Consider the following 13,211-nt stretch of genomic DNA (forward strand, 5'->3'; position numbering starts at 1 on the left):
AGAGTATGAGGGGGCTGACGAAGAAAGATAACAGCAGAGCTGCAGCAGCAGCAGCAGAGCAGGCAGTCCGCCCCCCCCCGCTCCCTCTCTAAGAAAAAGCACCGGGACAGTACCCAGTTTGTTAAAAAGTCATGATTCATTGGTTTTTTAAAATGTTTTTATATATCCTTTTAAAGTTAATTTTGTGTTTTAAGTAATCATGAGTTTATGCAGTTACAGTTTTTAGAGTTTTACTAGAGAAATTATTGTGATTCTTTGATGTGGCAGCGGCCTCAGGGGAGACAAAGAGTTACATTGTCCCACCCCAAACCCCTTGTGCAGGGCGACCTAGGTGCTCTGATTGGGTTTGAGTCCCTGGGGGTTTCACCTTGGGTGTGCTTCTACTGGTCCCTGACCCTGAACTCCACCCTCAAAGGTGGAAACCCTTAAGAGTTCTGTCCCTTAAAAACCCCTGCTGTGCCTCTGTTCAGTGCTCTCTGTTCTGTACCTGAGTTTGTTCTCATGCTGAATAAATGGTTTAATGAACGGGGCCCCGTCTTGTTGGTGTTTGATGCTAGTCCCCAGAATCCTGCTGCTTCCCTGGACGAGATCCTGAGGTTGCAGACTGCAACACTTTGAAAGTTTAAAAAGGCCCCTTTTCAAAAAAAGGTGCTTAAGGTAAATATTAACAGAAGTTGCCTTGCAATAATTAGCTTTAAAACCTAAGGTTAAAATATCATATAATTTACAGTTACTACGAAAACCTTCCAATTAATGTTATCTACAGAAGAGATTTGTGGTTTAAAAAATAATTAGTTAAGAGAACTTTACTGTACAAGACAAAGTTAAGTTAGAGCATATGTTATCTATTTGCTTGTTTTTTCCACAATTTTAAGAAGGTAATTTCAATGTGAGTCCTTTTGTTATATAAAACACATATAATTGCATATATAGCAATTTGGATTTTGGATTTCAATTAAGAATTGGACTTTATGCTTCTGAAAAGTGCTACAAAAGCTGAATGGCAACTTGCCAAATCCTGTGGTGTTGTGGTTTTTCTCTAAAAAAACTGCACTTTAAAATCCTAACCAACTTAAGCATATAGTAGGCAAATTACTGTTATGAATGAGTATTTTTAGTAACATTTGCAGTTATTGTGAGTTATTCTCAAAGCTAGATGACATAGAATTGTGATGTATTTGTTACATTTTTATAATCTTTATAGTGAATCCATGTTACTGTTATATTGTGTTTAAAAGGTATATATCAAACTTTTAGCTGTTTTTTGTAGAACAGAATAAGATTAAGTTATGTTTTTATTTAATATAGATTAAGTGTTAATAGAATTAAGAAAAGTCAGGTTTTATTATGTTTAGGCTTGAATGTTTTTAAATTAAGTTTTATAACTTAGATATTCTTTTAAGATTAAGTTTTGTTATTTCCTTTTGTTATGATTAATTTTATTAGGTTTAAATATTGTTTAATTTAAATTGTTTTATGTTTTAATGTTTAAACTGTTGTTTAAACTGCAAGGTATAGTTATTTTCCTAGAGAGATGAAGATAGCTACAACTGAGACAGCTGTGATAGAACGCTGATGAACACCTGCTTGTGGATAGAAGTGAATGCAGTCTGTGATACCCTTGACTTCATCGGGAGCTCTATTGTTTGTTGCAATCTCTGCAGTTTTTGTTTGTTATAGCTTTCTTATTTTTCAGTGTTTCCAGAATTTTAAGAAGATGTACCATTGCTGAGGGTCAGCTGCCATGGATGAAGCTTCAGATTAAACCAACTGCTGAATGGTTTAATTGGTCTGGTACCTAAGGCTTCTGATCATTTGCTTTGTACAAATGCATTTCAATAGTTTGCTGTGCTGTAAGCATCTCATAGCTGCTACTATTGAGAACCTTGTTTTAAAAATGAGTTAAGAGGCATCTTTCCAGATTAAAGCCTAAGGCCCTGGCCAAGCCTTGACTTTACCTGGACAGAATGTTTGCCAACAGATCCAGATGTTTTCTGTACCAAATCAGTATTTGAGTCACTTTTTAACTTAGCAATTTGACCCTATTAATATGACAGCTGGATCAATTTTGAAGTGGGCTTGAAGAATAATTTCTGGAGGTGGTTATCCAATCCTTCACTGATTTTTTTTTGTTTCTGTTTGTTAGCAAACTATGGGATGCTGGTGCAGTGTTTTAGTAATTAATAGTAGTTTTATATTACATATGTTCTTAGTAATGTTTATGATTTGATTGATTTTTAACTGCTATAGGTTCTTATTCATTGTGTATATGGTTTTGTGTTAATGTTGATGTGTATAACAGAAGTACATCTCATTTTTATTTTTTTTAAGAAAACAGGGGAAATTGATTCCCTAAAAGCATTTGATTAGTGTAATTCATTAACTTCAAGGGGAGAAGTGTCTGTGTTTTGTTGGCAGGTTCAAAAAGGTCACCTGTTCATCTGACCAGACTGTCTGCCTCTGAACACATGAGATCCAGTGAACAGAGATGTCATCACACAGACTTGGTACTCCAGACATGGATCAGAAGTGGAGCTGTCAGGACACAGTTGTGTCTGAACACTACACAGACAGTTGCCAACAGAAATTTTATGTTGTTATTATGATGTTGTGTCTCTACCAATTTTTTCAGTTATCTTCTGTTTTAAGATTTAGAAGGATGTGAAGAACAACCTGAATGTCGAAGCCCTCAGTCACCGATCAGCTGCCAGCTGACATCACGGGAGCAGTGAATGTTCCAGGACTGAATTGTGTTAAATCATAGTCTGTTAGTGAGAGAAATTCTGTAGAAGATCTAAGAAAAGTGTAGACTCCATCTAACTGTATATAAAGCAAATTGTAGTTGTGTGTTTACCCTTTCAGCAAATTGCTTTCACACTTAGACTACATATATACCAGAGCACCTGTATTAAAAGTAGTTAGATAATAGTTTAAAATAAAGAGTTTAGCCTGTGTAGTAATTGTTATGCTAGTATAAAGTATAAGTATTCCCCCCACCCCCCCCAAGAGGTATTGTAAGCATCTTTGAAAGTTCATTTAACGTTAAAGTTTTAGCTGTGAGTTTGCAAGTATGGTGTAATTTTCATGGAACAAACTGCTTATGGTAATTGTGCTGTGTATAGTCCCAACCAACTGTCTGCTAACATCCAAAAGTGACAGAACATATGGGTCACTCTAGCACATTGAACTGGCCAAAAATCAATGTGTCTAAGCCTAGCCACACCTGGAGATCCTTTTCACACCTGTCTCATAGGAGTCCCTGAATGGGATCCTCAAGCATTTAAAGGTTTAGTTAGTAATGAGACTTGACTGAATCAATTGGCAATGTTGGAAGAGTGCAATCACACTGTTGGCTTCACATTAAGACAACTTGAAGCCTGTTGGCAAGCAAAAATTACCAAAGTTCTCAATGTTACCATACAGCCCTCAGAAGAATTAGATTTGTTCCACCAATACCTCAGGTGGATGGATAATGTTTGAGCCCCCAACAAAAGCCAATCTAACAAAGTAATGCAGCACTGGGCTGCAGTAAACCCTATAGCTGACCTCATTACTCACACTGAAAGTAAAGCCTTTTATTCACAGTGCAATCTCACAGGACAATTACCAAAGCGATTACCTAGTTCCATATTTCTAATCTGTGGAGATAGAGCATGGAATGGGATTCCTGCTAATCTACTCTAATAGAGGACCCTGTTATCTTGGGAAACTTACTTTGTTCCATCCAAGCTTACACCAGTTGCTGAATATAGCTGATAAAATAAAAAACATCAAACAGTCAAAGTGAAGCCTGAATTAATTAAGGCTTAGCAACTCTAAAAAGTCTCGCTTGTTAGACTAAGGAAGAATTGAACTTAACATCCACAATGTTAAGTGAACCTTCAGCCAATGTGAGTAGTATACGTCATGCAGTATTACAAAATTGAGCTGCAATTGACTTTTTGCTCTTAGCACGAGGACATGGTTGTGGGGAGTTTGAAGGCATGTGCTGTTTGAATCTTACTGACCATTCAGCTTCCATCCATAAGCAACTACAACAGCTACAGGATGGGTTACATGCCCTAAAAGAAGCTAGTGACCCCATTGGAAGTTGGTTCGCCAGCTGGGGCATCACTAGATGGTTGGGGTCTCTTGTGCTAGAAGGGGGATGGACTTTACTTACAGTGTTAATTGGGATGACAGTTTTAAGTTGTATGTTATCTTGTCTTCATAGAAGTATAGAATGAGTCACATCCAAAGCCTGGTTTGTGCAAAAAGAGAAAGGGGGAATTGTTGCTATATTTTATGTATTAGTAAGGGCCTGTCTGCACAAACCAGTCTTTGAAATAAGTCATGATATTATGGGCTAAAGTCCTTGAAACCTTCCTGCAGAAGAGAGAGTAAAGCAAAACAATATCCTTGTGTACAGGAGAAAAAATGTAAACCTGTGTGTATTAGCCAATAGTAACTTGCTTAGCCCGCGGACCCTGTAAAACCCTATATAAGTGTGCTAAAGATAGAAATAAATGGCGTTCACTTTTACTTCCGTGAAGAGTTGTGAAAAAGCTGGCGGTCTCTCAATAAGCTACCCCCACCTGTGTCTTCATCAATAAGGCTGGTTTAGAAATTTCTGACATGTTCTTCCCGACATCCCCCTGAACAGAGGGATAAGGACCAGTCATTGGTATAGGAGCTGGGATCAGTCACCGCTGGGGCTCAAGGAGTGCAGCACTTTCTGCAGCTGAGTGGAGGCAGAGATAATCAGCCACTGTCACATCACCCCTGTGCTTCCAGAGAAAATCCTAAGTCCCCACATCTTTCTCCTGAACCACCCCCAGCTAAGCACAGGCAGTGACTGACCCAGCTCAAGGGACTCTGGCAGTCATGGGATGTGGTCTGGGGACTATTCTAGTGATGATACAGGAAGATGTGGCAGCCTGAGACAAGATAGCAGATTGGCATCACCCAGTAACTCGGTCATTCAGCTGCCATCAGTGCTAGTAGTAAGGTGCAGGGCACCTGTGCAGGATGCTGCTGCAAATGATGGCGGCTTTAGACACCTGGAAATGCCCTGGGGCCCCTCAAGCAAAAGTCTTCCTTAATCAGGAAGCAGCATTCAAGGCATTAAATTTCCCAAAATCAGCAGCTTCTTGTTTCATGGCCCATCAAACTGGCAGGTGGCCCCAGCTTGGGTGGAAGCCACCATGGTCCCTGCCTGACTGGCCACTGCAGTCCCCATAGATGTTCCATCTCCCCTGCCACCTCCTCAGAGTCCCCAGACTCCTCCTGGGCCTAGAATAGAGGTTCCCTCTGGTGGCACCCTGTCACCTCTCTGGATCCTGTCCATGCTCCTGCTCCTGGTGTCTAGGTCCCTGTTTGCCATGAAATTCTTTCAGTGCGCATTGCATAATCTTACTGTAGGTTGAGATAAGGCTCACCGAACCGTAGTGTGGACATGGTTTTCTGAGCCTGAGAGAGTTTCAGCCTGCCAGGGGCCCATCTGTTTCCCAGGAGAAAAGTTCCTGGGAACAGTTTTCTCTCAAGGATTGTTTTATTGTAAACAGATGATATTTCTCAAAATAATACTGAATAGATGTTCTTAGTGTGTTTTCTCTGGTCCCAGCAATGGGACCAAATGGGGTGCTGGTTTATTGTCCAGTCACATAACCTAGATTGAAACACCTTATAAAAGGGGTTAAAAACCCCTGAAATAAAGGCTTTTTTGCCTCACGAAAAAGCGGCTGTGTGTCTGATTGTCTGGGGAATCCTCAATACTTCTTGTCCTTCAGCAACACCGTAGTTCCCTGAATTATCTTCTTTTGCCTTGATGATTATTGTGACATTTCCCTGTTCCATGTTTCCAAGGATCTCTCCCTGTTACCATTTTCTTTACTTCATAGAATCATGGAATGGTTTGGGTTGGAAGGGACTTTAAAGATCATCTAGTTTCGGCCCCCCACCATGGGCAGGAACACCTTTCACTAGACCAGGTAGCTCAGAGCTCCATCCAGCCTGGCCTTGAACAACACTTCCAGGGCTGGAGCATATACAACTTCCCTGGACAAATTATCCTAGTCTTTCTCTTAGCCCCACTCACACTCCTCCCATCTTGCTCTGCTCATCTTGGCCATGCTATTCACCATGATCCCTTCCACCATGCACCTCTCTAGCTCCTGGCTGTTCTTCCTGCACCCTTGCATGGTAGCACCCTTATCCACAGAAGAAACTATATTTTCCCAAATTCAGTTTACCCTCATTGGGAGTGAGTTTGAGACAGAAAAGGAGGTGTCCACGAGCATTTGCTTTCCTTGAAGCTACTGTGAGGTTGAGGCCTCCCAAAAAACTCCCTGCCCTTTACTGTATAAAATTCTCCCCTGCCTTTACATAGAATCAGGATCAAGAACTTGGTTCAACAGGACCAGGAGTGTAAGGAAAGCAGAGATAAATCAATCCCCTCAAGAATCCATAAATGATTTGGAGACTCCTGATTTCCTTCCTGTAGAAGATCACTAAAAGAAGAGGAAAAATGAGTAGAACAAAACTTGGAGAGCCAGAGAAAAATGAAAGAAGAGAACCCAATTTGTCACCCTGAATATGTAAGACCTGATTGGAAATTTTGGTACAAGTTCTTGGCAGCAGTTTCTGCTCTCAGGGTTCATGCAATAAAGAATCAGAAAAGACAGGCTGTCAGAAAACTTTTCGATCTTAAACAGTGATAAACTCAATACTGACTTTTAAAGTAAGAATTTTCCCAGATGTTTTCAATTGAAAGGTACAGATTCCAAATAAGGCTTTTCTCAGAAGCGGAATGGTGATGCTGAATGTATCTGCTTAAATAGTCTTCAGACCCTTTGAGGACCAGACCATCAGAATTAAATACCATGCACTGCCATTTCTTTGTGTGTTGTCATCTTTGTGAGATTACTCTTTCTTTAGCACCTCTAACCAGGCTGAGCCCCTGGCAGAGGCCCATCTTACATGACTACATAAAGAAATGAGTCACAAAAAAAAGTATAATTGATACACAAAGCAGAGTGAAGAGAATGTACCTTTTGAGTACTAAGCATGTTTGACATTACATGTCAGTCACTCAACTGAGAATCTTCTTCACTGAGCCAAGCATTTTTCTTAGACATCAAAAGCATTAAGTGGTTTCTTCACTATATTCTTTGACCCTGCATTGAAGGCAGTACACACAGCAAATACATTCTTGCCACAGGGAAACAAGCAAAAGCAGGGGGTTATGCCCCATGATGCACATTGTCAATGTGCAAGCTACTGTGAAGTGAAAGTCAGCCCTGTGTCTTGGGTTGCAATGAAAGATGTAACCAAAAGTATGCATTCTATTACCATCTGTTAAAACCAAGTAAGGCAGTGTTCTTTATCTCTTCCATGACCCATCCCTCATAACTCCAGGGGGATATCTTCTGTTAATGGGCCAGCTGTTAAAACTAGATATGGCAGTGGTTTTTATCTCTTCCACTACTATTCTCCCTCCAGAGAGATATCCTCTGTTAATGGGCCATTGAGTCTCACTGCTGACTGATAAAATTGCATCATCCCATTGTCAGATGCTCCACCCAGGGGGAAGAGTTTACCTGAATATAATCTGAGATTTAAAATGCCAGTCAGCCTTTCTCCACTAGATTCCCAGAAGACCAGACCCCTCTACACCACCACTGGACCTTCAGAAGAAAACTACACCCTTCTACAAGATCACTGCTTCAACAGAACCACATCTGTCACTCCAGGAAAACTGCAACCACCATTTAATCAGACTGCTACCAACACTCTGACCAACAGGGTGTATCAGGTTATATTCTGACTCTGTCAGTAGTTTCTTTTTTTGTACTACTGCATTTTTATTTTAATTTTCCTAGTAAATAATTGTTATTCCTATTCCCATATCTTTGCCTGAGAACCCGTTCATTTCGAAATTATAATAATTCAGAAAGGGGAGGGGTTTACATTTTTCCATTTCAAGTGAAGTTCCTGCCTTCCTTAGCAGACACCTGTCTTTTCATATCTAGACACCCAGAAATCATACAAGCTCACGAAACAGAGGTGATTGACTCTGATCAGCCTGTAGTAACTCTAACCTTTAGACCATAGCTCACTTTCCCCTGGACACTCTTTTTCCTGTTGCTGCAAACATTTGAGAAAAAGTAATGACAAAGTTATTACAAATCTAAGCCCTTCTGTACTTCTTTCCTAGTCAGTGCTGCAGAAGCACAGGTAGTAGCACAGATGCTGTTATGGAACACAACTATAGTGACTATGTGGACCATTCTCCCTAACAGATACATTTTCTTTTTGGCAACATTCATGGTTTTAAATGACATAGAACTGAACTTTGCCCTGGGAAGTTTAATTTAATTTGATTGGCAGTGATAACCTCTAACAACATCTGGAAGGTCAAGATAAAGGTTTCTGGCAAAATAAGATTGTTTCTGCTAAATATTGAGGATAATCTCTAACTGATGTCATCTGCAGGGATATTTTCACAAAATTTTAAAGACACTGGAACCAACATGTCCTCAGAAGCACTTCAGTTATACACAGTCACTTGATGATGGTAATATTTCACATCACACTCTCTATTACCAAGGAGATCAAAGTTCTAGAAGCAGGAAAAAAAATCTTTCTAATCTAATGACACAAATATCTAACTATCTAAAAGGTTCACTTGGTCATGATGAAAGTGTTTTAGGTAAAGAACTGTATACTTCAAATGATATGACAGTTATTAGGAAAGTGATATTCTGAAATATCAGTATAAATTTATTTTTTTTTTTAAATGCAGGCGGTCTCCACCAAGTAACCACAGCCACAAAGCTCTGACTCCCAAGTAAATTAAAAACAGCCATTGACTCCATTCTCAGCATGACCCAACCTCAGCAGCGTCCCAACCAAGCTGATAGGGCCTATGTTTTAAATAGAAAATCCACTGCAACACGTGGAAAGATCCCTGCTGTGCTTAAGAAATATAATTTGTTGAAGCACATTCTACAGATTTTGAAAAGAGCCATGAAGTTCTGCAAATAGTTCTTTACTCCATGAAAATGGTTTGTGTTAATTATCCAAGTATTACCTGGGTTCTTGAAATCTAAACATATAAACAGCCTTGACTGTCTTTTCAGTCAGACTCATTAAACAGTAGTATAATTTAGACTGGGTTTTTTACCTCATGTCTCACTTAAAATGCTAGTGGAAATATTTTTTTCTTGGTTGAAATGTTTATAATCCATAGAACAAACCCCAGTGCATAGCCAAGCATCTTCTTCAAAACAGTTTCCAAAATAAACAGGTCTGGAGCCTATGTCATGGCTGTGTCTGATGATGCTCAGCCATTATGCCCATCCCTTATGTTTGGTGCAGTACTACTACACATTTCATAGCACAAAACATGAACCACAAATCACATATTCATTCAGGAAATTTGATGCCTCCATTAGCTACTAATCATAGCCCAGGTTTAGTAAGAAGCAAGCACCATCTGAAGGGAAATACATTGTTCAGTACTTCATATACCGAGACGTCAGAGTCATTGTTTAGTACCATTGCAGCAGCCTGGGCCAATCTCCTGGTGCAGCAGCAAATGTCATTACATTCACAGTACATCTGAGAGTACTTCTCTCCATCTTCATTCCAGGAACCTATGGCCATAGCAGCTATCTGCTGGCTAGGGATGGTTCAGGAGATGTCATGGCAGAACAGCCACTGACCAGGAAGCATGTGCTCTAAAGCCGCTGCAGTACACAGGGAAGATCCAGGCTGCAGTGTTTTTTATCATGTGTTATTATAGTCTGCAAACCTCTGTGCTTTCTGATTGTGTCAGGCCAATTTTCTGTGGGCCATACTTTGTGCTACACACTAAAGGGCCTGTTCTGATGGTTTTTCTTCTGCCATGGAAACTCTGGGCCTCCCTAGTGGTGATGCGTTATTTAGGAACTAGATACACGTTCACTCCAAATACTGTTTGGTTTGTCAAGATAAGATGAGATCCACTTGGATTTACTTAAGACAATCCACTGTTTTCCACATTTTTGCAACTTGCTGTTCATAACTAACTGAACCAATTTTGTGGTGAGAGTCAGGTGAGAAGCTGAGGGGAAAAAAATAGGATTGCACTGAAAAAAAACCCCAAAACAACTAGTTAAGAAAACAAATGCACTTTGAAATGTTAAACTACATAAAAATTGAGAAGCAATAGTTTTTGCTGTTTGGTTTTCTCAACACTCTGAACTTTCAAAATAACTAAAAATGTAAGGGAATCATTTTTATGAAGCCATTTAAAAATTTTAGGGAAGATGAAAATGTCACAGTACAAATGCTGGATAATTTTCATTTTGCAATTATTATTTTGTATTCTCTTAATAGAACTCTTGAATAAAAATGCATTATCTAAACGTTTAAGTAATGTAAAACCCAAACAAGACCATATTGAAAAGAACCTTGTCCTTTTTTCTACTGTTTCTATCCACACTTATAAATATGTCTTTCCTTTTGCCACAACCTTCTGTCATTTAGGGTTATATCTATTACCATCTTCAGTTTACACCTGTACAACTACCAAATTTCCTTTATTATCTAGATAATAACTTATATGGAACAGATATGGTTTTTTTCAGCATATTTGTTCAGCGCCTGTTGGCAGTAATGCTTGACCTTGTTGAGAGTCAAAACTAACAATAACCTTCTAAGGTCTTTCTTTATCAAAAATTAAAAGCCACTTAAGCCATGGATATTTCTTAGGCAAAATACACCGACATATTACTAAATAGACAGACATTAATAACATGTTCACAAAAAACACCAAGGAGGCTTAGAGATGTTTAATTTAATTTAACTTACAATAACATACTATAGGTATTTTTTTTTATTGTTTAAATTATAATGGTCTGCCTCCAACTCACATTTACTGGTAAGCAATTGCATAGCCCATACTGAAACACTATATATGAACAACATTTTGGGATAAATTCTCTCTAAATGCTGAGAAGATGGTACACACGTAATGTTTGTTAGGTAACTTAAATGGCTGAACAGACTGATATGTACAGGAATGAAATTATTCACTGGCAACATAAAGCGACTCCTTTCAAAAGCTTTAATTGAATTTAAAGAAGCCTCCCATGAGAGACTGAAATTGGAGAATTATATACATTAATCTTGCCATGGTCTTTGAATGCGAATTATAATTTAAAGACTTTTATTGACATTTAATTTACATATATCACAGCAGAGTAACAATGATGTAATGAATAATGGTTACATGTTTGGGAAATAAAGAGTGGGAATTAGGAATATACTTGGAAATTTAAATTCTCGTTTTCTTGGCTTTTTCTCCTATTTTTTTCCATTGATTTTTCCTTGGTCTGACAAAATTAGTATTACAGCATTTCTCACATTCTCAGTGCTATGCTGGCAGATTTTTAATAATCCAAGATAACTTGCTGACACTGGAGCAAAGTGAGGCTCAAAAATGAGTTTATTTTTAAAATAAACAGCCTTTTTATCTTTTAAGTTATAAGTAGGAATTTTCCCACTTTGTCTTTCAGAGCAGAAGGACACAGAAGAGCTGAGTATGGTAGTCTAGCCCAAGTGTATTTTACTGCAGGACTCTACTTATTCAGCTATTGGAGAACTATATGAAGCCTTCACTTTTTCCTCAATTGTTTTGCGTACACAGGCCAGTATCATACACTACACCAGCTTGAAAAATGTAATTTTGAAGGAACTAATGTGGTTACAGTTTAGGCAAATAGAATTATAAAACTGCAAATTAAGCATGTGCTGCCTTTGCACTCTAAATTCAGACTTGAACTACCAACCACTCTGCTGCTGACACGAAGCCCGAAGGCTGAATGTAAAGGATTTAATGATTGGCTGGACACAAAGGTCAAACGGTAAAGAGAGCTCGGGGTTGCTATGACAATCAACTAGAGGGGTTGAAATAGCTGCCACAATGGAACACCAAGTGCACTCATACATTTCATCAGGATGGAATTCCTCTTTACCCTGATTAAAATTAAATTGTTTTCTTCCTTAACAATATTCCTGCCAACTCAGCAGAGCCCAAGCGACATCTCTCAGTGCAAGTACAAAGTTTTAATGTGCACTGCCCCGGCTATGTAGGACAGACAGACATGGAAACATAAATTATTAAGCTGAGAGAATTTTGTGCTTTACCAAGCGGTTTATTCGCTCTGTTGGAATGCCCCAGCTCGGGAAGGCACGGTGAGATTTGACGAACTGCCCAGGTAACCGCTTGATACTAAGGAAGGACGGCTGTTTCCACACATCCCTGATCTCGGGAACACTGACCCTCTCAAAATCTGCTCGATTTCACGTAGGAATGCAGCGTTTCTCTCCGGTTTGGAGTAGAACTTAGAACAGATTTTGGCTACATTTTGTCCGACTCCCGTGGTCTTCCCCGGCCCGACTGCTGCTCTCGGCACGGATGAGCCCGCCCGCTCCCACCCGAGCGGCAGGGCCGGGCCCGGACAGAGCTGCAGGGGCAAGTGCCGGGTCCTGAGCTCCGGTCACAATAACCCCAGGCAGCACTAAAGGCTGGGGGAAGAGTGTCTGGAAAGCGGACCGGAGGAAAAGGTCATGGGGATGTTGGTCAACAGCTGGCTGAACATGAGCCGTGCATCTGTCCAGGTGGCCAAGAAGGCCACCGGGCTTGGATCAGGAATAGTGTGGCCAGAAGGATCAGGGCAGTGATTGTCCCTCTATACTCGACATTGATGGGACCTCGAGTGCTGTGTCCAGCTCTGGGCCCTGTTGCAGTACTGTCACAGTGCAGCTGGTCTGGACTGGACAAAGTAAATCTAGCCATAACACAAATCTAATCTAGCTAGCCTAATTCATGTCAGAACCACTGCACACCACTGGCCAGGACGCTGGGCAGGGAGAGAAGTATCAGCCAATGGCTGTCTAGCCCAGGAAATTTGAATTGAGTATTTGAGTTCTGAATAATAAACAAGGCTGTTTTGTCTCATGAGCACCTGGAGCACGAGTCGTGGATCTTTGTCTACCCACCTACGACCGTCACGATACAGGGCCCCTCAGTTCAGGGAGGATATTGAGGTGCAGGAAAGTGTCCCGAGAGAAACAGCGAAACCAGTGAAAGATCTGTAATACCAGTCCCCTGAGGAGTGGGTGGAGCAGCCAGGGTTATTTAGCCTGGAGAAAAGGTAGCTCGGGGGGAGCATTATCATTCTGTG

This window comes from Pseudopodoces humilis, chromosome 1 (assembly GCF_049639895.1).
Source record: "Pseudopodoces humilis isolate 2021_Gansu_Grassland_sample_001 chromosome 1, ASM4963989v1, whole genome shotgun sequence".
NCBI classification, from domain to species: domain Eukaryota; kingdom Metazoa; phylum Chordata; class Aves; order Passeriformes; family Paridae; genus Pseudopodoces; species Pseudopodoces humilis.